Source organism: Pan troglodytes, chromosome 12 (genome assembly GCF_028858775.2).
Source record: "Pan troglodytes isolate AG18354 chromosome 12, NHGRI_mPanTro3-v2.0_pri, whole genome shotgun sequence".
Lineage (NCBI taxonomy): Eukaryota > Metazoa > Chordata > Mammalia > Primates > Hominidae > Pan > Pan troglodytes.
Window position 1 is genome coordinate 101,218,275 of NC_072410.2, and position 27,961 is coordinate 101,246,235.

Below are 27,961 nucleotides of genomic sequence, written 5' to 3' on the forward strand. Positions count from 1 at the left end.
GGACTCTGGCCAGGAGATCTCAGTGTGTACATGGCTTTGCCCTTCATATGGTAGGAAAAGCACTGGCCTGGGAATTGGGAAATCTGAGTTCTAGTCTGGGTTCTGCCCCTGACAACCATGATCACCTTGAGCAAGTACTTTAATGTCTACGCAGTAATGGCCCAGGCGCTGCCTCTCTCTGGATAATTTTGAGATTCAAAGGAGAAAACCTATAGAATGGAGCTTGGAAAGTAGAAATCGCTCTAAAGGTGAGGATCTCTAATGACAATAGGAATATGTAGAGCTATCAGAAATCCAAATATGGGGTGAAACATGGGGCTTACAAGGTTTAGAAAGGAATCCATGAACACATACATCTTGATGGTTCCTAAAACCTTTATGTAAGCCGATGCCGGTAATGAGTAGGGAGAGAAAATAATTCATCATTTAAATGCAGACAGGCACAAATGGGGAATGCTTTGCACACATTGATTATGTATTCATACTGTCAATTAGGTTCTAGATTTCTCTGATTCCCTCTCTGACTCCCTCTACCCTCCCCTCTCTTCCTGCCAGGAGAGTTCCCAGAGACTCAGATCATCCTTGAGATTTATGTGTCAATCTTATTTGAAAAGAGAATTAGTCTTACGGAGGTTGGTAAATGCAGAATTGACGGGCATCATGTTATCCTTCCACATGACAGTAATAATTCTTACAAAATAAATATCCGCACCATGGTTTGAAGCTCAAATTCTGGATTTCAAAATTTATCATGAGCTAAACAACTTTTCAGCTTTATTCACAATCAGTTTGCAAAGCTGTTAATATACTGTGACATCTATTTTCTGCTCAACCATAACCCTCCCTGCATATCCCTGCTACACTATCGGCAATACTGAGTAGACTAGTTTCTAGTCTGCAACCACGTGAGATTCCAAACTTCTGAGCACCAAACTGGGAGGGCCACTGTAGTATCCTTCCTGCCTGCCAGTGAGAGACCCGGGAGAAGCCCTAGGGAATTAGGAAATAAATACAATTAAATTTGACTCCTCTGCCTGTCTTTTAAGACCATCATAAACTGTCATTGGTTAGTAACTAGGAAATAGGTTCTAAAATATTTAAAGTCATTGATTTCTTTTCTTCTGTAAACAACTTTAGAGGTAAGCTCAGAGTTAGCAGATTATCCTTACATTTCCCTTCACATACACTAGGGAGAGAAGGGAGGGATGTTTGGGAAGATACAGTTATAATCTTTCCCAGCCGAAATGCTTAATTACACTCAGGTCTTGAATCCCCAAGTTGGCATATTTGGCCCATTCATTGCTCAATAAATATTAATTGGTGGAGACGAGTTATAATTTAGCATGTATATACTATATAATTTACCTGTAGCCTATAATTATCTTAAATGCTCAAATAAGGAAATTGATTGAAGTGAAAAGAAAATAACTTACTTAACTTTCAAAAATACTGTTATAATTCAGCTTTCGTAAAAATCACCCACCTTCAGATGGCATTTCCCTTAGACTGGCAAACTACCATATACCATATACCATCTCCCATATCCAGGAAGACAAGATTGCAGTTGATGCTGAGCTCAGCTTTACGCATGTTCTGAAGTTCTCTGGTATAGTCAAAATATTTTGTGCTATCTGCTCACATCAAATGGTTGCTTTCCAGGAACTCTGCCTCCTCTATATGCAGGAACAAGCCCCTAAAAGCCCACTTAAAAAAAATCTTGTCTTCTTGGCCACAAATGATTTATTTTTTTTTAAGTTTATTATTACTATTTGCCAATGGGGAGATGTAGTTTATTTATACCAGGAACCATAGAGGAAAGGGGAATGAACAGTTAGCTATTGGAGGCAGACGCTTGGCTTAAAACAAATTCATCAAATTGTCTCCCCTAGGGTTATAAAATTAGGATTCAGATTTAACCAGTGCATTCCCTATGTATGACTGGAACTGAGAGGATATGCTTTGGGAAGTTGTTGGGCATCCATCTTCTGCCCAACATATATGACTACAGGGAGACCGAGAAAGCCAGTCCCAGAGAGAGGGAGAATGAAAAGAGAAAATGAGCAGAGAGGCATAGACAAAAGACACAGGGAGAGTCCTTACTACACGGCTTCCTGCTGACTTTCCACTCCCTCCTTCCACGCCCTGAGAGGCCCAGCTGCTTTATGTCCTACAAGGGATACCATTTTCCGTCCCACCTCCCTCTTTTTTTTTTTTTTTTTTTTTAGCTTTAACTAGTTTCTGTTTCTTGCAATCAAAATAATCTCCTCCTCAAAACTTGACAACCCTTAGCTTATTCAGATAAAGGCGAGTCATGCCTCTGCCCCTCCCGTATATTCCCCAAGGAGACGGTAGTCTTTGCCCACTACCTACCTTCCAAACTCCATTTTTCCATGAGCAAGAATTGAGTTTTATGTCTAAATTTGTGAGCCCCTATTGGTGAAGTTGAGAACAAAATAAGGCCTTCATTCTCAGAGAGCCAAACAGCGCTTGCTCCAGCCAAACAAGAGAGCATGGACAAGTGAGTGGCAGCTGCCTCAGGACTCCTAGACCCTGACTTGGTGGTGGAAGGTGTGTTAAATAGTACAATCAAGAGGCAAGAGAATGCTTCCACTCTAGCTCACCCACTTGCACACATACACCTGCTGAGACATCTGTGTATACACGAACACATATATGTGCACATGAGCACAATAGAAAAGAAAGCAAAGCTCAGTGATCAAGCCAGGGCGCTCTCTGCCACATCCTTATTCACATCCCTGGAGTCTTTCACAAGCCTCAGGAAGCGTTCAACCCAACCAGCCCTCCCATGGAGCTTGTAATCAGGATTGCCGTTCAGATCCATCTTTCAGGGCTCCTTGCTTTGCAGTTCTATTATTGTTTCATGAAACTTTAAAACTTTCCACCTTTCCTTCATTGTAGTCAACTTTAAATAAATTCAGAGTGTCACTTGTTAAAATAAATGACATTTAAACAACCTCAGCATGGTAACTCATTCCTCATTATCATAGAGAGCTTTTCTGAAAGGTCTATAGTACATTATCTCTACGAAATGGATTTTACCTTCAATATTAACCTCATTGCTCAGAAAGGACAGGTGCTAAGCACTGCGGTGAGAGGGGGCATAGAAATGCATAGGTAGATTGATAGAACCGAGTAAGTGGTGATGAACTAAAACAAAAGCAGGGAAAAGGTTTAGGTTAAATATTAGGTAGCAAATCTGAGTTGTGAGAGAGCCGTAATGATTGAGCAAGCTGCCATGGGAGCCTGAAGAATATCGTTATTATTTTAGCTACTCAAAGCTCACGGTGCCTTTGTCTCTAGCAAAGAGAAGTCACCTGCAGGGTGGGGCTGATAAGCACAGTGCACCACACACAAGCCTTAGGTTCCTGCCAGGCCAACACCTTCATTTTAGAATTTGGGAAACTGAGGCCTGAAGCTGATATTGCCTTACTTTTGAGGGCAAAATGAGCAAGTACCTCATTTTGTACTCTAAACTACCTTAGCTCTAGCCTTACCTCAGGCTAGAGCTGAGGTCAGCAAACACAGTGTCCAGAGTCTTCCCTGGGAACCATAGAGGCCTCAAAGTTCTTTTGCTCATTCTCTCTTGCCTCTCCAACCTTTTCTTTCTCCTTTGGAGTGTGGAATCCACTGATCCAACTGCCCATGCCCCCCACCTACCAAGCTGTTTGATCTGCCTGAAAACACCTTGCATGGGTGTTTTTAGGCAGATCGTATAACATATTATATGTACCCAATAAAGTTATGTGCATCCAATAAAAAAAGAAGTTATTTTCTTAACAACCCAAGAAACTAAGAGGCCCTCTATTCTGTAGAGGGCTCCAAAACAATGGCCTAGGGGAGGTCCCTACATGGACATGTCCACACCCAGCAGAGGCCTGGGATGGCTGGTGATCACCTCTGGATGGGAGAGTCTCACAAGCATGGTCGCCTTCCAACCCACAACCTTTCTCTGAATCCGGATGTCCACCCATAGGACCCTCATGAGTAGAGTGTCTACTGCTCTGGTCAGGTGCTGTGAGCTAGGTAAATCTTCTAGGTAAGTCCCAAAGTGCCTAGGCTACGTGCCCAGCCCTGAACAAGAACTGGTTAAGGCAGAAGACTAAAAGAGAACTTAGCCTTTGATTTATTTACAGACTTGGAGTCGATGGGGAAGGAGGCAGGTTTGACATGCATGAGGCAAAGTAAGAATGCATGACAGTACTCACGGGCTATTTAATCTACAGCAAAAGTGAAATAAAGACATCAGTGTGGGCTTGGGACAGAAGGCAGTAGGAAAGAGCGTTGGATATGAATAGGTATTACGTTTATATCGTGAAAAATAAGCTTATATTTTTAAAGAAAGTAAGAAAATGGAATGAGAGTCCAGAGATGAGAAATACAGTCTTGGCTCATGACTTATGATGTGACCTGGTTGTTGTCCTCCCTTTATGGATTTACTCGTTAGCCCACTGGTGATATCTGGACTCTGCTTGAGTAGTGGGTGGGACCCTTTGCAGCCTCTCTCTTGCTGTGTCATATCAAGCAAGTGAATTCCCTGAATGTTACCATCTGCTTCCTCAGAACTTCCCTGGGGCCACAATGACTCGTGCATTCTCTAAATTTTCTCTCAGATTAAAAACATTTTTATAAGGTCCAAAAGTAGTCCAGCGTTTATCTCCGGAACTCATACCAGTAAGTGTTTAAAATAACTATTTACTGGCAATAACGAAAATATTTGAGGTGCTCTTATAAAGTTCTAGTTGTGAAATACCAATAAAATAATTGCCTAATTCCAAACCATGTACTGTTCTAATTAATTCTGCATGAGACATTTTTCCAGCTTCAAAGATTGCTTTACTTGTATTGCATAACAAAATAATGGTATAATTAGGAACAAATTTGTCACTTTTATAAGTAATTCTTTTTTATTATGTGTTTGGGAGCAAAGCACAAGCATGATTAAAGCCCCCTTTAAAAGGTTTTATTAATTATTATGATTATTATGGATAATAAGCGTCCAGAAGCTGCAGAACGCACCCCGGGCAAGATGCACAAAGCCACAAAGCATGGCAGGAACAGGGATGGCTCTGAGATTCAGGTTTCTTTATTCTCACTGTTTGTCTTTTCCCTTGTTTAAGGCAGGGGCGTCAAAGATAGGAAGTATTTCGTGTTTCATCTCCTTCTACCTCTGTTCAGACTCCCTCCCAACAGGACAATCAAATAAGCGGGTCCTTTTGTCTTCAACACCCTCTGTCTCTTACCTGCCCACTCCCCCACCTTCACCCTCCATCTTGTCAAAAGTCCAATCAGTCCTCAAATGTCAGCTCTGGAAATCCTCTGCCAGGGAAGCTTCTCTGCTGCCTTTCTAGGCTGGAGCCCCTCCTGAGCTGCCACTTCTATCCCCATCACTGGATGTGAGCTCTTCGAGGCCAAAGACCGTGTCTTGTGTTTGCTTTTGTTTCTCTTACATCCCCAGCACAGAGCCAGTTTGTAAGAGCCATTGAAGAGCATTTAATTAATTGATAGGTAAATTAATGAATAATATTTGCTCATCCTTTTTACTAATACGCATTGCCTAAAATCAATGGACTGGGCTCTACCAGTGAACATGGGTGCCAGGAGCCTCATGTCCAGCCAGCTATCCTGAGGAGAAGCTGAAGTAGCTGCTGCCTAGAACTCTCTCCCTCTATAATGGAGAATCCATACTTTAAATAAAAATGTGCCTCACTAGAATTCTCCTCTCAACCACTTAATGTGATGTCATAGATTCACAGATCATTATAGCCACAGGGTTCTTTAGAGGCCACTTTCTTCAAGTCTCTAATTTTGCATATGAGAAACACTAAGACTCGGCAGATAAGGATGGAGGCGACTCAACATCACAGGTCATCTGGGACCCATGGTTTCTAACTTCTAGACCGAATCTCTTTCTTTCGAATGTCCAGATCATCTCCTTCTTCTACAAACCAAAGAGGCCTCTGCATGCCTCTCCCTGGGTGAGGGGAAGAGCGAGGATCCCATGTCTGGAGGAGGAGTGGTCACATGGCAGGCTTTCCTCTACTGTGTGTTTGTGCTTTTGTCTTCTGGGCTATTCCTTATGTTCACAAACATTTCACAAGTGTTCCTGGGGCCATAGGAATGTCAGCTGTCAGTCTACTTTGTGTCCCAAGGCCATTCTTCTGACTCTGTCTCTTCCCTTCCAAACTTATGGCCCTATGCTCACGCTATCCCTTAGCTAAAAGACAGCAGAATCTGCTGACAATGTCTGATGTCACCCCACAGATGATGATCCCCGCAGAAACCACATCAAAATGAGCATGAGGCAGAAGCCATATATCTTATTTTAGGTCCACAGCCTGGCTTTACCTTTCTGCCTGACTTCCTTTAATGCAGCCCTCATATTTGCAAGTGCTTGTCCAGGTGCACATCTGGAATATAGGGCAGCACTGAAAAAGAGTGTGGGCCAGGCTGTGTGAAGAGAGGCACACCTCTTCTGAGTAAAAATAAATGTTAAATTGGAAAGCTTTTTCTTTTTTTCCCCCACAACTCCAAGGACCACACCTAATAGTAGCCTGGCAGTTCTGGCTGCCAGTCCGGAAACCACCCTTGTATGGGAATTGGGGAAAGTACTGACCTTACAAAGAGGAGCTAGAAGAGAATGTTCCTCTGCATCTTGCCTGGTTCCCAAGATATCCCTAGGAGCCACATGGAAGGCACCATGAAGAGTAGCAGTAAAGAAGTTTGCTTTCTTTCAGTCAGTTATTTACAAGTTTTCTTTATGTCTTTTCAAGTTTCCTTCTCTAAGGATTCATGCAAATATGACACCCAGAAGACCCATCACATTCTGAAAGAAAGACAATGGGGGATTCTCACTGGGTGATGCCAGGCCTTGGTGAGGGATAAGGTTCTAGGTGTGACTGATGTGGCTTAGGACACACCATGAACTCCCTGGGCCAGGTGGAGCAGAGCTGGGTCTAGTCCATGCATGAGGAAAAATGGAAGGAAACAGAGAAGGCATCCTTGCTGCATCAGTCAGATAGGGCAGGCCAGATGCAGGACGCTGACCTAGAGGAGGGACAAGACAGGAGCACAGGCAATCCTGGCTCAGTGGACATTGCAGCCAGGAGGATTTTTAGAACGCTTATTTGAGTGGCACCTCCAAGAGGGAGGAGCACGTAGCAAGGGTAGCTGTGGAAGGCAAAGCTAGATCTGGCCTCCATTTAAATCAAAGACCGTCTGCCATCTTTTCCTGTTTTAAAAAATGTTTTTCTGCTGCCACCTTCACAGTCTCCCCATGTACATGAATTTTATAGTCTCAAACACTTTGAGAATGTTTGGCTACAGCGCCCCCCGCCCTGGGTCTCCCCAGCCCAGTGAAGTAAAAAAACAGAAAAGGACAGGGGTTCGAGAAGGGGCCAAACCTAGTAACAGAACACTCATGGTGACTTAGAGGCTGTCTTTTCACAGATGAGGGGAAAACTTTCCCTAATAGAATTCAGTGTCATTATTTTTCTGACCTTCCCCAATCCAAAAGACTGTATACCACTAAAAAGAACATCATGGACTTTTCATTTCAGATATGAGCCCTGCATTTCTGAATGCCTTGAAAGAAAAACCAGCAAGTTGGGAGGGCTGTGTCTCCTTATCGTCTTCCAGGAATTCAAAACCGTGATTTCCAGTTTCCAAATGCAACTCAAACTCCATCACCCTGTACATCTTGCACGGTTTCTCCAGCATATTCTGATCACCACCTCCAGACCCTTCTGATAGATTCATTACCTGAATCTGTTTGGTAACTAATCATCTGCTGTATTTATATTCATGGGACCCACATTTTGACTCTGAGCTACTCCAGGAGTAGAGGATGTGGCTTCCATTGTTCTTATGTCTTCACAGGGCCAAGGAGATGAGAACCATCTATGCATTATTCACGCATTTATTCCTTAACTATGTATTCAGCACCTGCTCTCTGCTAGGACTCATTCTAGCTACTAAACTTACAGAGATGAATATAGGGCTCCTGAGTTTGAGAGCTCTCAGCCTAGTGAGAGAATCAGACGTGTAGGCATGTAATGATCATACAGTGCAACAAACATGCTTCAGAAGTGCAAGCAAAATGAGTTCTCTGAGAACACTGAGGAGCGGAGGAGAGACTCCAAGGGAATGGCAGTGAGATTGTGTGCCAAAGCTTCTCAATAAATATTTGTTCATTAATTAGGAGAGGAGTACACTTCTTTAGGGATTACAGGGACAAAATGTTCTCATTAGCTGATGATGAGAGAAACGTTTTCCTTAGAGTCAGAGAGCTCATGGGAGTTGGTAAGTGATAATCTGTGTATTAATAATAACAAAAGGAGGAAGCACTGACAGGAACACAAGGCTCAGATGCATCTTGAGCATCAGATAAATCCATTGCATTTCTGGGCCTGTAATGCGATCCTGCCCATCGTAATATCCCCTGCCGACTTTCTCCCCAGTCCAGGGAGATGCTTTTGCCCACAGAGAGCCACAAACCCATACTCCAGGCACAGGAACCTATGTGGGCTCAACCAGCAGCTGATAGGCTAGGAGATGAGCAGGTCTTTCTTCAAGACCCTTGCCTGGGAAGGGAGGGGAGCCTCTGTGTGGCCTGGGTTTTGCCTGCACAGTTTATTTATTCTGTAGCATATGCTGGTTCAGCAAATTAAGGCAGCTCCAATTTTCCATGTTCATTTTAGTCCTCCCTTAACTCTCATAAGTTGCATTTTGCAGCGATCTGGCCCTTATGGCTTATAAGGGAAGCAGCTGTGATTTTTCATCCTTTGAACTCTTGAGCCAAATGGCTTAACACTGCCCACTAGTTACCCTCTCCCCTGGATCTGATGACCAGCAATGTGGTGATTAGTAACAAGCGTCGTCTGCGAGGCTGGGAATGTTTTTTATTCTTACAGCAAACTTCACAGCATCATGGTGCTTGTGTGTCCTCCATCTGTCAATAAATCAATGTTGACATGTAAGAAAACACTCAGTAGTAAGCAAGTGAAACTGCTTTGCTCAGGTGGGAGAGAGATCTGATCACATATGCAATGTCAGGAGTACTCAGACCCTCTTTCAGATAATGTTCTATCACTTATAATGGGCTTTTGTTCTTGGTCAGCTTAACAATTTTTATGACTACCACCCTTTTCTTTCTCCTCTGTGTTGGCAATTGTCACTTAGGCTCTGCAGCTGTCCATATTAAATAGCAAAAGACAGAAGTAGGTCCTATGGAGCAATCAGTCAGAAGAAAGGACTTATGTTTTTTATTCTATGTGTGCCAAATAACAGCAATGGTAAATGAAAACTTTACATTAAAACTCATGGCATTAAAGCCATTAATTTCTTAAAGGACAGATGGGCTATCTCTTCCAATAGTAAGAAATTTTAAAAATCAATATTGAAAGCTAAAAATGAGGTCATGTAGTGTCAACCATCCTCCAGTCTTTGTGAGTTCAGAGTTCAAGAGCAACGTATTTGGTACTTGGAAACTTGCACTTGATGTGAACACTGGAACCCTTTATAGTATTTCATTGTAATATTTCGTCACTCTGAAGTTGCCCTCTCCAGATCTAAGTAACTCACAAAATTGTGTCTTTTACGGTTTCAGCTCTTGTCTCAAGGATCTCATCTGGTTTGGCAACCAAAGGGAGGAAAATTAATTCAAAGAACTTAGAATATCAGAAAATGATAAGGCTGAAGCAGAATGTACACTGAACTATAGAAGTTTTACTTCACCTGTAGTCTTTGTAGGGCTTGACTTTTAGTCTTGAATATAATTTTGGCTCATTGGCTAAGATACTAAACTTAAGAAGAAAGACAAATGTAGACTAGCGTGTTGGAAACATTGGGAAAACAGCTTACTAAAACAGAGAAATAAAAACATAAGTTAAGAGAAAGAGAGCAATCCACAATGGATAATCCCAGCCCCATAAAAGGAAGGCTTGTCTGCCTCTCTGTTTTTGTGCCTGGTCTTCTAGTTATGATCCAGACGAATGGGCATCCTGAGAGCTGGTAGCTGGTGCTGCTGTCAGTGGGCTCCCAGGCAGTCACACTTCATCCGAGTTATGGAGCTGACCCTGACCCTGTTGAGGGTCAGCAATGCTGACCTATGCTTTCGGGCAAGAAAAACAATTGCAGAAGAGTTTGATACAAATAGGAGGGATGACACAATTTGTGATTAGCGAGTGATTAAGATTTTAGAACTTTGTTCCACTCTTTATAAAAGCATTTTAGGAGGCATGTGTTCACCTCTATGTGCATATCGTGAACCTGGATATTGTAAGAAAATGCCAGAATCGTGGTTTCAAATAGCCCCACTAAATGTGGATCAGTTAGAACAATTGTATGAGGTTTATATTTAATCTTCCTCAACACTACCTAAAGCCAGTGCTGTTAAAATGCCAGCCGGGCATGGTGGCTCACACCTGCAATCCTAGCACTTTGGGAGGCTGAGGCAGGTGGATCACCTGAAGTTAGGAGTTTGAGACCAGCCTAGACAACATGGTGAAACCCTGTCTCTACTAAAAAATACAAAAATTAGCTGGGCGAGGTGGCAGGCACCTGTAATCCCAGATACTCAGAAGGCTGAGGCAGGTGAATTGCTTGAACCCAGGAGGTGGAGGTTGCAGTGAGCCGAGATCATGCCACTGCACTTCAGCCTGGGCCTCAAGAGCAAAACTCCGTCCAAAAAAAAAAAGTCTTCCTTTCGGTCCCCACTCTATTCCACATATGATTGTCTCTGTGTTGACACAGAGTTGTCTCTGAGTTACACATAGTCTGAAAGGAGCAGAAGTTCACAAGATCCAGTAATGCATGTCAAAGCTGTGATGTCATGAAACCAGCACAACCATGCTGAAAACAGGCCTGGCCCTGGTGTAGGATAGTACAGATAAGCCAATCTTGCTGCTCTTTGCCAAGAAGCATTAATTAAATTTGGAGATTATTTTTCCATCTGAAAGTTTAAAAATATATAACCAACCCTGCCTTGATTATGTTAGACCAAAGCAAATGATGTCACATCATGGTACTTGCCCACCTGCCAACAGACCAATAGCAACTAGACTCACAAATGCCAGTGCTAACCCTCAGCATAAGCTAGAGTCCGGATCAGAGATTTCAGACACTACTTACTGAGTTTTCTAGGTATACCTGTCTCCACAGAGAAGTATCACTTCTGTAGAGAAGTGGTTGTCAACTCAGGTGATTTTGCTCCTCACTCAAAAAATATTTGGCAATATTTGGAGACATTTTCAGTTGGCACTATTGTGAAGTTGCTACTAATATCCAGCAGGTGAAGCCAGGGATGGCTCCTACAATACACAAGACACCCCTCCATTACCAAGAATTATTTGGCCCAAAATGTCAATTGTGCTGAAGTTGAGAAATCCTGCCCTAGAATCACTAGAATATTGCAGAGTTGATATTTTCAAGGTATAGTTAGAAGGAATGACACTCAGCATAACCTACCCAAAGTGGCAGGTTTTCGATACTCTTCTAAGTCCTCTCCCTCACTCACACCTCGCCCCTATGACAAGGCTCCCATGTCATTCTATAATATGTCCTTGCATTGCATGTTCATTTTACGTATTCTTGATGGGGCAGGAGAGCCATTTGTATGGGGGAATAAAAATCATCAAGACTTGCCTTTAAAGTATTAGAGTTACTACTTGGAACTTGGCATATAATTCAGATTGGGCCTCCTTTCTGCAGCCTTCAGATAATTTATAGGCAGTTTCTACTGATGATCCTCTCTCTGGCCTCCTGAACAGTTCAGATCTCTTAACCTTTGAATTAAACATGCTTCACTCATGAAGTACTTTCTCTTGACTTGGCACAAATCATTAGTCCTGCTTGTTTGAAGAGTTTCCATGTCCATAGCCCACCTCTGCAACTCACTTTCACATTCCATTTCTGCAAGAAAGCCTCCCCCGCTGTTCCGGTTTGCATTTCTCTTATTTTCCTAAACAATGAATCACTGACTGCGGCATTTTCCCCCATCACCCCACCTTGTGTTAGCTGGGTTTTCCTTATCCAAGTCTTATCTCAGCAATGAATGGTCATGATGAACACTGGGTATATATAAAGAAAAGGAAGCCATTCCTTGTATTATTAATAGTTTCAGAGCTTACTGTATTCTGGAAACTCTGCTAAGCATTTTATATGCACTGTCTCAATTTTACAAGGAACATATGATTCTTCTTATTTTATAGATGAGTAAATTGAGTTCAGCGAATTTAAATAAATTGTTCAAGACCACGAGCTTTTACATTTCAGACCTGCAATTCAGACGTAGATCAGTGTGAACATAATAACCCATGCTCCTAACTAGTCCATTGCACAGCCTCCCTCAAGGTGTTCCCCATCTAAGAGAGAGCTACGTATGTTCATTTGGAGGCAGAAAACCTCCGTGAGCCAAGTCAGGCTAATGAGCTTGGTGGTGACTCAGCATCAGCAGGCTCCAGGCAGGCATCCCACTGATAACTTTAATGCACCTTATCTGAAACCAGCCTTGAGGACCCCTTGAACACGTGGCTCAGCACCACACGGTCTTATGAATAGTAATGAAATCCAATCAGGAGCAGAGGCCTTAGGTTTTAATTGAGCTATCCTTTAAAGGACTGCTCTTCTCAGTGTCAAGGTCATGTTCCCCTAGCTGAGGCAGTTATTTTATGTGTGTAACAACGATAATAGGCACTGGAGACACATTGAGGACAAGTGGCATGTGGCATGAAAGAAAGAAGGAAATATACGAAAAGCAATCATTGAAGTATACACTATAGACTTTCCCATTGATAATTGGTTTAAATTATTAAAGCACATAAGAGATTATTAACTAGAGAGAGTATAAATTACTTTTTTTTTTTTTTTTTTTGCTGAGCGTGACTTTTCAAAGTCTCCCAAACTTCCACATTAAAAAAGCTTTAAATTTGGAGTCATTAGAAAAAAAAAATCTCTTAAAAATTATCTCCAGAGTAGATGGATAAGGAAAGAGCAGATGCTGCATGAATTTGAGATCATGTTACCCGCCATGAGAATATAAAATGTGAAATGATATTTAAATAATGCTAACAGGGCTCAGTAGGTGGCTGGCATTGGCCAAATCCAAACAGTTGGCTTTGCAGGCCCCTGGGACAGGAAACATCTCTGGGCGATTGGGACAGACAGCTGAGCACACACCCTCAGAACTCCTGGAAAACTTTGTGATGCACAGCTCTGGGAGCACAGCCGCCTCAGGATGGAAGGACACATCTTCAGTAGATACCACTGGGAGGGGCCTCATCTTTCACCTCCACCTGTGTGCAGAGCAAGGGAGGGGAGCAGCCAAGCCCAAGAGATTTCACGAAGAGGCCAGGCCAGGGAAAATGAGTGACATATATCTTCCTTCTCCTGCTTCAGATGCCGACTTATATCCCTGTTCTCCAAGCCCTCCTGACTTTCCTGCAAATAGGTCTGATGAGTCTGTTCTGATCTAATGCTACTCCAATCTTCTGGGGCTCTGAATTAGCATTTTGAGGCTGTACTATTCTGGCAAGAGACCCTATATCTAGTAAGGCCAATTATCTCCTTAGATTTCTAGTTCTATCTTTATTCATTAACTCCCATTTCCTCTCTCAGAAATGAGCTCATTTGGTCTGCTTGCCTTTTCTTTGAATGACTTTTCCTCCTTGTGGCCTAAATCCAGGATCTTTTTGCTCAGTCTCTCTCTAGGCCTCCTCCTTTGCCCTGTGGTTTCCTCTCCTCTACTTTTCATTTCTCAGTGGTGCTTCCACTGAAAGAATGAAAAGGCCGAGCAAAACTGCTTTCTCCTGCCAAGCACAGGCCAAGCTCTGCTTTTGTCAAGCATGTCAGGATGACAGAAATGCTACAGTTTCAGCGCCATCCTTTTAAAGATGGTCATGATATATCATTGCATGAGGTAAGAGGCTAGGAAACAATGTGCCTAGCACACACACATATACACACATGCATGCACACACATACACACTGCACACATATTGTGATGGATACCTCTTACCAACCTTCCTCAAACTTGTATTATTTTTGTAATTGTTTCTCCCCCAGGTCCAATCATAGTCTTTTTTTTTTTTTTTTTTGAGACAGAGTCTTGCTCTGTCGCCCAGGCTGGAGTGCAGTAGCGCGATCTCAGCTCACTGGAAGCTCTGCCTCCCGGGTTCATGCCATTCTCCTGCCTCAGACTCCCAAGCAGCTGGGACTACAGGCACCCGCCACCACACCCGGCTAATTTTTTGTATTTTTAGTAGAGACGGGGTTTCACTGTGTTAGCCAGGCTGGTCTCGATCTCCTGACCTCGTGATCCGCCCATCTCGGCCACCCAAAGTGCTAGGATTACAGGCGTGAGCCACTGCGCCCGGCCCATCCAACCATATTCTTATATGGTGCCGACACTCTTTTTCAGGATCAAAATCAAGTTAATAAGACCAACAATATTTTTTTCCCAGATTCATAATTATTTTCAAATTGGAAATGGAAAAGTATTTTCTACTCCAGAATCAAAATTACCCCACATGGATGAAGCTGTACTACAGAAAGAAATAATAATGTTGGCACCCAGAGAGAAAGAATAGTCAGAGATGCAGAAAGCAAGACTGCTAATGGAGTTTCAAACTTGGGTTCCAATTACTCTCCTGGACTTCCTGTAATTCAAATATCAGCTTCTCCTTTGATTATGTGACCTTACTAGATGTCCTGCCAATAAATTCACTTCTTATCTAACCTCTGTTAGTACACTTACTGTTGCTTATATACAAAGGACTCCTGAATAACATAGAAATATATTCTTGAATAACATACACCAATATATTAACAGTACTTATCTCTGGATTTTTTCTTTTACTTATCTGCATTTACCACTGCTTTATAAGGAACCCCAAATATTTACGTACTTTTATAATAACTTATTCTTTTTTGTCATGGTGATTTGTCTACTTATCTGATTAAAATAGAAATACTTTTCAGAAGAATAACAAATGTAATTGTGAAGAAATTCAGCAGATATGAGGCATCCATTACCACTGGGTCAGAATCGTATGTTTGTCCAGCAAATATTTATTGAGTGCCCAGTACTACCCAGCACTGTTGAGCAAGAGTGAGCAAACCTGGACTCTGTGTTTGTGAAGTTTGTGAGCTGGTGGAAGATACAGACAAATCAGTAATCACTCAAACAAATGCAAAGTTGCAACTGTGATGATTGCTATGAAGAGAAGAAACTTGGAAATAAGGAAATATGACCTAGTTATAAAAGTCAGGAATACTTCCTGGAGAAAAATGACACTTAAGATGAGATCTGGAGATAAGAACAAGTTAACTGAGGAAGAGAGGAAGAAAGAACATTCCAGGGAGTGGAGGCTGCATATCAGATGCTCCATGAAAGGAGGGGATATGGGGCATCTGGGACATTGAAAGAAAGCCAGTGTCACTGAACTGGAAAGAGCCAAGAGCTATAGTGTGAGAGGGAGCTGGTGAATTAGGTGATGACCAGAGTATGAGACACCTTGTGAATCAAGTTCAGGCATTTTGTTTTTTTCAGAGTGTGGAAGGGCTGTTAATGGACATGCATGGAATGTCTCTGTGCATGTGTGTCTGGGATATGAGTGGTGAAGTATGATCAGATTTGAATGTTTTAGGCATCACACTGACTAAGGTGGTTTGAATATCCCATACAAATCTCGTGCTGATATGTAATCCACAATGTTGGAGGTGGGGCCTGGTGAGAGGTGATTGGATCATGGGGGCGGATTTCTCATGAATAGTTTAGAACCATTCCCTTGCAATAGCGAGTGAGTTCTCATAAGACCTAGTCATTTAAAAGTATATAGCATCTTCCCCGCCTCTCTCTCTTGCTTCTGCTCTTGTCATGTGATGTCACTGATCCCTCTTCCCCTTCCACAATGATTGGAAGCCTCTTGAGGCCTCCCCAGAAGTAGATGCTGCTATGCTTCCTGTACAGCCTGCAGAACTGTGAGTCAATTAAACCTCTTTATAAATTACCCACTCCCAGCTATTTCTTTATATGAATGCAAGAATGGACTAACACACTGACCATGGAACATAGACAGATGTGAGAAGATCCAGAAAAGATGCAGCTCAATTAATTAGAAAGGCCTCTGGAATGGGCACAAGCCAGGTGAGAGACGATGGTAGCTCATGATGGGATAATGGTGATGAAGCTAGAGAAAAGAGATTTTTGGGTGTATATTCACATCTCTGTTTTCAAGAAATGTAATTCCTATCAGAGGCAGGAATTTCCTTGTCACAGACAGGGGGACTGGAATTTATAAAATCATAACTTGGCCAAATACAATTGAGCTAAAATTTGTTGAGCCTCATTTCTATCAGAAGTAAATGGAGAAAGCTTCAAGCAGAGGTAGGACCCAAGCTATGTACTAAAGAATGGGTCAGTTTCTGTGTAAAGGGGAGAAATTATTGTGGGATTTAGCAGGAAACAGGAGACACCCTCAAATTGGGTAAATTGAGAAGAGTTCAATAAAGAGACTACTTATAAAGGTATGAGCAATGTGTACAGAAATTCCAAGGAATGGTGACATACCACAGGTCTAGTAACCACCCTTAGACTTGAAGGATTGAGAAGAGGAAGTGGCCCCTGGAGCCAGAGAGAGAGAGAGTGCTATGTAGATACATTACATGATGAAAGTTGATGCTTTACAACAAAAGGTAAAGCAAACTCACTATAACCCTGCAGGGAGGGGAAGGGCCGGGAGAAATGCATACTCTGACCTCACTCTCCTTTCTCCCACCAGATCCTGAACTCCTGCTCTCCCTTGGCTCAACCTCATCACAGCCAGAAAGGATGAGAGCTCTTTAATGAAGTGGATACATGTCAGTTTCCCAGGACACAAACCAAAGTAAAGAAGACTGGAGCATGCTCCTGTAAAGGAAAATAAAAGGAGATCCATAAAGCAAATCCAACTCACGGACACTTACTAAACATGCACTGTGTTCATGTAATGGCTCCAAGAATCTTAGTGGACATGGACGGAAGTACACACCTGGAGTGGACCTATAGAAGTTCAGAGTCAAATGGCAGAAAGACGATATGGGCATTGAAAACATTAAATGAAAATAAAAGTAATAAATCACAAGAGAAGAGAGTAACTGAGGGTGTCACTGGGCAGTACATTAGCAATTAATTACCAGACACCTATGCAGTTAAAATGTACTGCTGGCCTTCAAAGGTGAAGGAATCCATGGCCTGGAATGACCATAAAAAATTTATTTTAACAAAAAGACATGACTGTAGCCTTTTAGGGTAAAGAGATTTTAACATTTGAAGAGCAGAGAGACAGGTACAGCACTGCAGGCTAGGAAATGTGGGAGTTCAAAATGGCAGACCAGGAGGAAGGCAAGTTGTGTTTGGGAAAATTGACTTTTTGGTTATTAGAAAGACCATGTAAGCAAGCAGAGATCAATTATGCTAGAAATGTTTTTCAAATTGAGCATCTGGAGTGTGTTAGGCACTGCTCTCGGCACTGGGGATACAGCTGTGAACATGATCAACAAGGACCCTGCAATCATGGAGATTAAATTATAGTGAGGCAAACAGAATATAAATAAATATACACATTAGGTGAAAGCCAGATAGCTTCGGGTCTTATGGAGAGAGTTACTGTTGGAGCATGTACTAGAGAATGACTAAATGGTAACTATATGGGATGGTCGAAGATGACCTCAATGAGGAGTCTCTACACGTAGATAAGACCCAAATAGCAAGAATGGTTCTTGTTCTGTATTATAATCAAGAGGAAGAGGATTTCAGGCAGAGGGAAAAATGGGATCCATGGGCTAAAACAGGTACTTGAATGATGCTTTTGAGGAAATAAATGAAGATCAGCGTAGCTAGAGCATTGTGATGAAGGTTTATACCAGGTGCTGGCTGGTTTTTATTCCTAGTGAGAGACAATTGTTGCATTTTCAGGGATTTTGTAAGCCAATTGATATAACGTTGGTAGCTTATAATTGACTATGGTAGGAATATTCATACCTGAGAAATCGGCAAACACTGTGAATCAGGACTCCCTCTTTGTCCCCAACCCTCAACTCCCATTCAGAGAGCCTGTTATTGAGTATTTTTTTGCATACCACAGAGTGAGTATAAGCAGCAGCTGGAATAGTAACTAGGAACCAATCATCTTAGGCTTTATAAGGCAGAGAAAGGAATTTTAATTTTAGGTGTGTTGGGAAGCCATTAGTTGGTCTTATGTAGGAAATGAATATGGTCTGATTTACATATGTAAAGGACAATTCTGAGTATGTTATGGAACACTTTGTAAATAGGTAAAAAGAGAAATAGGAAAATCAGCTATTGCACTAGACTGAGTTAGAAGTTGCAGTGGTTTTGCTAGGGGGTATATAAAAGGAAGAAAACTTAATAATGTTAGGCCTGACTATAGGTAGAATCTATAGTTTTTACTCATGAATTGGATGTAAGAATTGAGAAAAAAGAAGAACCAAGTAAAAATTTTGAGCTTTGGCTTGGGAAACTAGGTATATGGTAACGCCAAAAAGAGAGATGTAGAGAATTGATGTAGGAGCAAAGCTGGGCTGGGAAATTGAGAAAATTACACCTGTCTTGTTAAAGTTGAAACACCCACATGACATTCACCTAGAAGGATATTCACACTTGGATTGTTGAGGAATAATAAGAATTAGAGATACAGTTTGAGGGTCACTGGCATAGAGATAGTAATTAAAACCAGGATGTCAGTTATATCACCTAGGGATAATGCAAAGAGAGAGAAAAGCAGGAGATAAGACAGATCGAGCAGAGTGGGAGAAGCCGGCATTGAAGAATGAAGAGGAAAACCAGACATATCTAGTGCCATGATGCCAAGAGAAAAACCCGACTCCGAGAAGACAGGAGTTTGTTTGCTAATGTTATTGAGGGATAAAGTAAAATACGAAGAGAGAAGTAACTTGGACTGGCGGCAAAGCGATCACCAGTGCTCCTTATAACTGTGGTGTCGATAAAGTAATGTGGACTGGATGAAGGAGCCTCGTTGGAATAAACTCATGTGAGGATGCTCACTGAAAAAGCAGACATGAGTATAAAAGGGGCAGGGAGTAGGGGGAGTGACAAGAGTTGGAGGGGGACGTGGGGTCAAAAGAGGTTTTTGCTCACTATATTTTATTTTTCAGATAGGAATGATGATACCGTGTTTACCTACTAATGGGAATGACCCTATTGAAGAGGGAACATCACGTATGTTGGGGAGCGGAAAAGTCAAAGTCCTCGAAAAGGTGAGAAGGAATGGGATCTAGGGCACAAGATGAGGGGTTGTCAATTCACCAAACGTGTATTAAATGATTCCTATGTGCCAAGTTTCACTGAACAGATCTCTGAAAGCACATCTGGAATATTTTCCAGCATTAAGTTCCCCTAGTTGATTTCAAGCTGCTTGAGAACTGAGAGCTTATTTTGTTATTGTTCTCCAAGTCTCGGACACCAGCCCAATTTCAGGCACACATTAAGACTTAATAATAAGTATTTGCCAATTACATGTTGAATAAAACTAAAAAGTTTTCATTTAAATCGTTACCATTAGTAGTTATTGGGACATCTGATTTAATCATAAGCAGCATTGAGGAGATAGACATAACTAGCAAAAATAGACAACTTCAATTACAGATTTTTTTGTTCCTTACTTTAAATTTGACTTAGATTGGCAGGGAATAAGGTTGGGGCCAGATGGATGTGGGAGTTGGGGAAGAGAGAGCTCCCTCTCTAAGTCACTAATGAAAGAGAATTATTGTATTTTACATAAAATCTAGTTTAGGTTAATTCTTGAAAACAACTAATCATACGCATCACCTCAATGTACCTACACATAGTATTGAGTTTCAACTTTTGAGTGTGTTATCTTAGTGCGTCTTCTCTATAATTGAACCTACTGAGCTTCCCTGAAAACATACTTCACTTCTGCCTGTGTATGTGCCTCTGAGGCCAGTGCAACCAACCCCAATCACTTTTCATAACCCCAGCGCCACCCCGTCACTCCTATATCATGCTCAGTCCCACATCTTGTTCTCTCCCTTGAAATGGTTCCTTCTTTCTTCTTTTATTGTAGAAATTTTCTCATCTTTCAACATCCAATTCAAGTCCCACCAACTCTAAGAAATCTTTCCAAGGGTAAGAAATGTATCCACTTGCTTAAATTCTATAGTATTTAGTGAATTCGTTATTTAGCAATTGTCGAATAACACCTCATATTTAATTTGGTGGCATGCGTGTGTGCATGTGTGTGTGAGAGAGAGAGGGAGAAGGGAGAGAGTTTCGTATATATCTGTAAGAATTTAACCTGAATAGATACATTGATATTAAGAAGTTGGCTTTAAAATAGCTTCTGCTTCTCAGAAGTTCAGAGAACAAGACAAGAAGTATCTATAACAAAATACTTCAGGCTCACTCTCTGCTTCAAAGATGGTGCCTTCTAGCTGTGTCCTCACATGGTGGAAGGGGCAAACAAAGTCCCTTAGGCTTCCTTTATAAAAGCATTCATTCTATTCATAAGGGAAAAGTCACTCATGATCTAATCATCTTCCACAGGACCCACCTCCCAGCATTATGCTGGAGATTGCATTTCAACACATGAATTTTGGGGAGACGCAAACATTCAGACCGTAACAAGGGCTAAATGACTTTTGGAAACTCAGCTGTAGTGCAGGTGAAACATTTTTGATTGCTTGTACTACACAAATGCTGTATCAACCACATCCTCCTAAGTAGTAGGGTATTGACTCTGTTCTTTTTTCTCGAAAATTATATATATATATATATATATGCATATTTTCTATTTTTGAAAGCTTTTCTAAAATATGTGTTTTAGAAAAGAAACAAATTTTTTTCAATCACTGTAATCACTGTCACATCCAACAAATGAACCACAGCTACCTGGAGGGAAGAGGCAAAGTAATGGGATTAAGTGGAGAGCTCACAAGACTAGGTTTCAAAAACCTGGAATATTCTTGAATCTGCCTATGGATGTGTGATCTTGGGATAGTCATTTCCCTTTTCCGGGCCCTCAATTTCTAAAATGAAAGGTTTTGACTAAATGATGTTGAAGGTCTTTCCAGCTCTGTCAGGACATGCTGCTAAGGTTGTAAATGAGATCTGAGTTTATCACTCTCCTTTGATCAACACTGCAGACCTTGCTCTTTCCTGACATGCTGTGCTTTCTGGAACATAATTGACATAATGCGGGTGTCATATCTCTTTTGATTCCCCAAGCATGAGCGAAGTCATCAACTCTCCTCATTTAACCTTTCAACAAATAGCTCTGTTTGTTTCAGCCAGGGGCAGTATATATAATTATAATAAAATGTCTTAATACAAAGATGAACACATAATATTCAAGCCACTAAATTAGAAAATATCCATGTCCCCATATGGCACCCGGAAATCACTCTCCCTTTAGCGACTAGTTTTCAGTTAGTAAAAATGGAAATCAATTTAGCAAACATCACGTCTATGCTCGAGCCAGAGCTGTCCTAATATCCCCTACAGTGGTGTCCTTGCAGGAGCCAGCTCAGGCAGCTAGCAGTGCACCCCATTTCGCAGACGGAGACAGGCTTCGTTGCTAGCCATGCAGATGCCCTCTGGCAATCCTCACTGGCGTCTGCCTCAGCAACAGAATTGGCTGCCTCTTCTTGTTTGTCTCTTTGCTCCTATAGGCGTAATGTGGGTATTTGTTTTACTAAAGGCTTTGCTTCACTCACGAGGTATTAGACCTAGGGATCAGACATGAAATAATTATTCAGCCTCCAGCAGCTTTTTTTTCTGGTGCTGCCATTTCTAAGCCAGCAGTCAGTTTCTGCAGGGATCTGTGTTACAGGAGAAAAGCCACTCGCAGCCTGACTAGATTGCGTATAGACGGAGAAAGCCCTATTAAACCCTTTATCTACTGTTACCTTGAAAACAAAAGAGCATCCTCCGGCTTTTCTCTGAATTGCTGTATTCCAAGAATCAAGTAAATGACTCGGCTGTTAGTCTCTGTGAAACTCGGTTTACATCTTTTACCTCTGGTGATGGTGACCTTCACTTGGGGCCTCAAAACTCACTCACATACTGTGTCTTCATCATGTTTATGTGCCTTTGGATAATTTCTATGTCATCATTATAGGCATGATTTTTGGTTTGTTTTCTAATTGCTGCTTCTAAGAATTGATTAGAAGAATGAGCATTCGATCTCTTCTACACAGGACTAAGTTCATTCTGTTTTGTTGTTGTTACTGAGAATACCACTTAGCATATCGTTATCTATTTCCAAAAATCTCCCTCATGTTTGCCATCAATGAGCCTCAGGATTGTGCTTCAGTTCATCCAGTCCAAATAACTCATGCAGAGTACTTGGCATCTGAAGTTGTAGATAACCACAGATAAGTACATTCAATCATTCCTCAAATGTGGAATGAGCAATCAGGAGCTGGGTTCTACAGTACTTGCCTTTCTGGAGATCATGGTCCAGCGAGAAATACAGAAAATGGAATAGGAACAATTACTGTAGAATACACTGAGAAAGGTACTGGGTACTGGGAGAGGCAAAGTACAGGCAAAATGGAAGCATAAGGCGGATCACTCCTTCTAGCTGAGCAGGTCGGCCTCAGGTGACTTTTTGTGACAGTGCAAGGCATGCCTCATTCTCCATGTTGATGTCATCTTTTTTGATGTTTCCATTGTTTTGATGTTTCTATTGGGTCAATGTCACCATTAAATCAGTAACATATGTATAATATATATAATATATTGCACTATAATGTTATTTGTATATATACACATAAATAATACATATTATTATATTTTATATATGTGTGTGTGTGTATATATATATAATAGATAAATAGGAATAAAAGATTATCCCTATTCAAAGAACTTAGTTGAGAAATGAAGCAAAAATAATTCCTACTCCTAGGGAGTTTATAGTTTACACACACACAAAAATGTAGAGAGGCACAAATGTGGTATGAGATCTTGGTGATCAGAGTTAAAAGAGCAGAATGTATTCTAAAACCTACTTTGTTCATAACTACACATCAGGTAAATCAGAAAAGAGCCATCAAATCTAATCTGTCAACATCATTGTCTCCCATGCACCTTCTATGTTTCAGGCTCCAAGGATATAAAGGATAAGACACAAGGGCCCGCACTAAGAGACAAAATTAAAGCCCTAAGGAGACACTGAAAGAGGCTAATTGTTTCTACTGCAGCTTTCATAGTCAGACATCTCGGATTCAATCTTTGCTCTACCATTTACTAGCAATGTGACTTTAGGCAAATTTCTTCATCTTGCTAAACCTTTGGTTTTTCACCTGTAAAATGAGGATAACTAAAAATGCCTAATAGGGTTATTTTTCAGTTTAAATGAGATAATATGGTTACAATTCTTAGTATAGTTCTTGGTTTACAACTGAGTCAATAAATGATACAACTCTTTTATTATAATGAAGCATATGGTCTAATAGAGGTCCTGTCATCATCTTCTTTCAGGAAGGGGTAAATAAAGTCACCTACAAGATAATGGAAACTAACAATGGATACATTCCTCTAGCCAGTGGATATTGCTACTAAGAGATAGTAAAACTTACAACCAAACCCCTATAATGACCAAGAAAGTAAATAGATCTTAGAAATAAACTTGATTGACTTAAATGTTGAATTTTATCTGTACATCAATGTATAGCAAGGAACATGAGTGAAAGCTACCCTGAATCCAAAGACTCAGAAATAAGGAAGGTAGGCAGTGTATTTATGGCCTGGCCATTTGCCCCAATGCCTTTAATCATCCTGACTCTTGTCCAGGTCTGAGGCTTCTGCTCTTTACTCCTACAAATTCATTATTTTCTATTGTTTCACCCACATTCAGTAATTGAGGGATTCCTAAGACTTTTATCAAACTTCTACTATAAATTATTTCCCATTCTTTGGAAGCTTAGAACAGTAGGAAAGTTTTCTCTTGCAAATTGTTTTACCTATTTTAGGATAAATTGTGTTGCTAAATGAAAGGTCAGGGGGCACTGGTTCTTTCTGAGGCTCTCCAAACAAGATCAACAGATGAAATAGAGAGAACGTAAAATTCACCACAGCAAGCTTCTTCAATTAAAGGATTTATGAACAAGTATTCAGAGAACTCAATTCTATGGAGAAAATTGACAAGTAGAGACCTTGAAATGGAGGATGGCTCGAAACTATGGAAGCTGGGAAGTGGTGAGCAGCTCCAGAAGTTAAAGCAGAAGCTAGAGATGTATTGCCATCTAAATTTATCTATTCAACAAGGTGAGAGGTGGAGAAAAGTCTTTGGAAGAAAAGTTCCACTAGGCTGCTTTTTTCCTCCCTTTTTTTCATAGGAAGCACTTTGGAAACCAATGGCTGAAAAGTTTGCTTTCTGTGAGAAGTGTAAATCAAAGTCATGTTTCTGTTTCCAGCAGTACAGGAAAGAGAGTTAAACCTGATGGACACAAGCAGGTAAAATCTGCCCAAAATGACTCTGGGGCTTGTTGAAAAATTAACGCCTATGAGATCTGTCTCATTCGAGGGCAAGGCATGGCGGATCACCTTTCCACATCAGTGCCTGGGTCTGACCTGTACCATCTTTATACGCTCAGCAGATTAACTGGAGCCATCTGAAGGAACCCTATAACCAGGAGGCCGCTGTCCTCAGGGTTGAGCACCATCTATGGTCATATCAGGGAAACTGTATATTTCCCAGCCAGGAATAAATATTCCTGCTTTCAAGTCTCCCACCCTGATTGCCTCTGTGTTCTCTGGAAATACAGATAAAAATAGACAGGTCACACCACAACTAGCTATGGTTTGACTTTCTAAAGAGAAAAAGAAAATACTAACCATGATGGGGTGAAAATAGGCACAGAGACAGTAAGGTATAGTTAAGAGTAAACAGCTGGAGTCAGTCTCCCTGGGATCAAATTCCAGTCTCAGCGCCTACTACCTGTGTGACCTCAAGAAGTTGTTTAACCTTTCTGAGACTCAGTTTCCTCTGCAAAATGGAGGTAATGATGGTAGCAGTTGCATAGGATGAGTGTAGAAAATAAATATTAACATACGAAAAGCACTCAGAATCATATCTGACACATAACAAAAGACTGTCATTATTATCAATAATTTCTCCTATTTTTTTTTCTTTCTAATTTGGCCTTGAAAGAAGGAGAACTTGGCCCTCTTATGCAGGCCTTTGGATAATCAGACCCCATGAAGGCTTTCTTACATGTAGGAAAAAGAGCCTTGGAGAAGTCATTGAGACATTTCCTTGTTCAAGATTTTTCTGCTTATTCCAGGGCCCTGGATCCACTTTAAAGGGACATCCATGGAAACCAAAGAGATAAGACTGTGCCTCGTCAATAAAAACCCCACATCTCTGGGAATCTGCCACCTGGGGCATTGTTGCCCTGAAGGAAGAAGCTGAAGGGGAGATTTAGTTCATTTGATTATCAGCCAGAGAGGAGCCATCCTTCAAGGCCTCCCAGTCTCTGGCTGCAGTAACTGTAACACTTTCAGCAAGTCTGTACCTAGGCCTTGATCTGTGTGTAACTTTGGAGGTACTTGAGCCGTTATTTGAAAGAATATTATTTTGAGCAAAGGAAGGAGCAATATGAGCTTTGGCTCTCCAATGGGGAAAAATGTATTCATCCTTTCAAACCTCTCAGTTAGACTTAGGCAAAATGCCCAATCTGCAGAAAACAATTGGAGATCCCTCTGAGGTCCTACTTGGTGGATCTTCTCTCTTAGAAGTGAATAGACACAGGAGCACAGGGGTCTTATGCAATAGATAAAGGTTCCTGCCTCCGGACACACAGCTCAACCTCCAGTCTCTGATAGAGGGAGGACCTATGCCTTTCCATGTGTGCCCAGAACTCACCAGCATCTTCCCTTGCCTGCAGAGATCAGTTCCTACTGCTCCTTCCTTGGCTCAAAATATATATTTTTTTAAATAATGGCTCAAATACCTCCAATGCTGGTAACTAAGAATGCCTGAAAGGGACTGTTACTGGCTCACCTTAAAAACCAAAGGTGTCATTTTCTGAACATTGTTTACATATTATGATTCAGTAGCAAACACACTGGTTTGGCAGTCAGACCACGAGAGTTTAGCCATGGCTGTGTCTGCTACTAACTTGCTGTGTGACTTTTGGTACCTCTGTTCAACTCTCTGGGATGAATGAGTCATCCTTTGGGTGACATGAAGATAACGCAGATACTATTCAGATTCATGATTGTCTCATCAAGTGAGGCTGCAATGGCCTCCAATAATGCAGAAAGCAATGAGACATATTAGAGAATCTACACATTCCAAAACTGTGTTTAAGGTATTTCACAGAGGTCATTGGTTGAGAAGTGAATTCTATAACAAATCTGTGATGTTTGACAATTGAAAACTAGTAAAACTATATAGTTACTAAAAAAAAAAGGGAGACTGTCAATATACCCATTACTTTAAATGTGTTCACTTTTTAAGTAATAAATGTATCACAATTATTTTTTTCATTGGCCTCTGTCATAAAACAACAACTCAATGATGAAAAAATTCCAGAAAGTTTTTATGACAAGCTGAGCAGTGGAAACATGAACTTGTGAAATATTTAACTTTATATAATTTCTGAATCTTTCCAAATAAAGAATTCCTTCCACCTCTCCCTAGAAAAGATGACATGTCTGTGGTTCCATTCATTGACTAGAATGTACTGGTGGGTTGTGATGTTACATTTACTAAAATGTTCCACTGCCCGATGAACACCAAACTCCAAACAAAATATCAAACTGGATAACACAGTGGCCTGACTTTGTTAACACAGAACATTTTGCTTTGGGTTACCAAGTATCTGCAGAAAGGGGAAACCTGCAAATAGAAATCTTCAAGTGCATCCAAGGAGGAACCACATATCACCATTCTCTTTCTTAAATCATCACTCAGTGGATTTTGTACACTACCACCAACTCTATGCTATGTATTATTTTAAAATGGGTCATTTGAATCTTTACAGTTATGTATCATCAGCACCCAAACTTAGATCCAGGCAATCTACAGCCGCATGACTGTGTGACAATGGGTGATTATGAAACAGATTCATACTTTAAATTTTATTATGTGTTCTCAGCACTTCATTGGGAAAGGGGAAATCTTATTTCTCAAGCAAGGAATACATAGTTGCTGAATGATGGATGGAATGCTGCCATCTCTTGGTAATCTAGCACAGAAGAAAACAGTTTTTAGAAAAGTGATTTTGTATTTTTATTGGCTAAAGGCAATGCAGTTAAGAAGCATAATTCTGTTCTTCTGGTGTCACAACAATCTATAATTTCTGTTATTATTTTTAGCATTTAATGCTTACGGTGCATACTGAAGCTATTCCCTGACAATAATACCATATTAAAAAGAATCAATCACATGGTTTCACTGGCTTAGCTTTCACAAGAAAGGTCTAAATGAGATTGGCCCGGCATCTTCTCTTATACCTTTGCTTTTTGGGATCTGTGCTGAGAATTCCCTAATAAAGTTGCAAGTTACACATGACCCCCTTTGAGCATCATCTAAGTTTTCTCTCCTCCAATATACACACCAGGCAGAGAGACAGGAAAATGGTTGACCCTTCAGTGTAGCTTTTTGTAGAATGAAAAAGCTGAGACTGGGCATGGTGGCTCAAGCCTGTAATACTAGCACGTTGGGAGGCCAAGGTGGGTGGATCACCTGAGGTCAGGAGTTTGAGACCAAATTGCCCAACATGGTGAAACCCCATCTCTACTAAAAATACAAAAATTAGCTGGGCATGGTGGCAGGCGCCTATAATCCCAGCCACTCGGGAGGCAGGAGAATCGCTTGAACCCAGGGGGCAGAGGTTGCAGTGAGCCAAGATTGTACCACTTCACTCCAGCCTGGGCAAAAGGGCGAAACTCCGTCTC

The 27,961-nt window shown here is 41.2% G+C and overlaps 1 long non-coding RNA gene across 3 annotated transcripts; it reads left to right on the plus strand.

Annotated features, from left to right (window-relative positions):
• Positions 1-27,961, plus strand: LOC107973155 (uncharacterized). 3 transcript variants are annotated; one of them, XR_001715522.3, is made up of 7 exons: positions 1-248; positions 7,578-7,792; positions 16,037-16,162; positions 16,797-19,067; positions 19,192-19,293; positions 20,121-20,182; positions 23,158-27,961. It is a non-coding gene; the product is annotated as an uncharacterized LOC107973155 (long non-coding RNA). The 3 variants fall into 3 exon arrangements; XR_010149180.1 differs by lacking the exon at positions 16,037-16,162 and having other exon boundaries at positions 8-248; XR_001715521.3 differs by lacking the exons at positions 1-248; positions 16,037-16,162 and adding an exon at positions 5,806-5,996.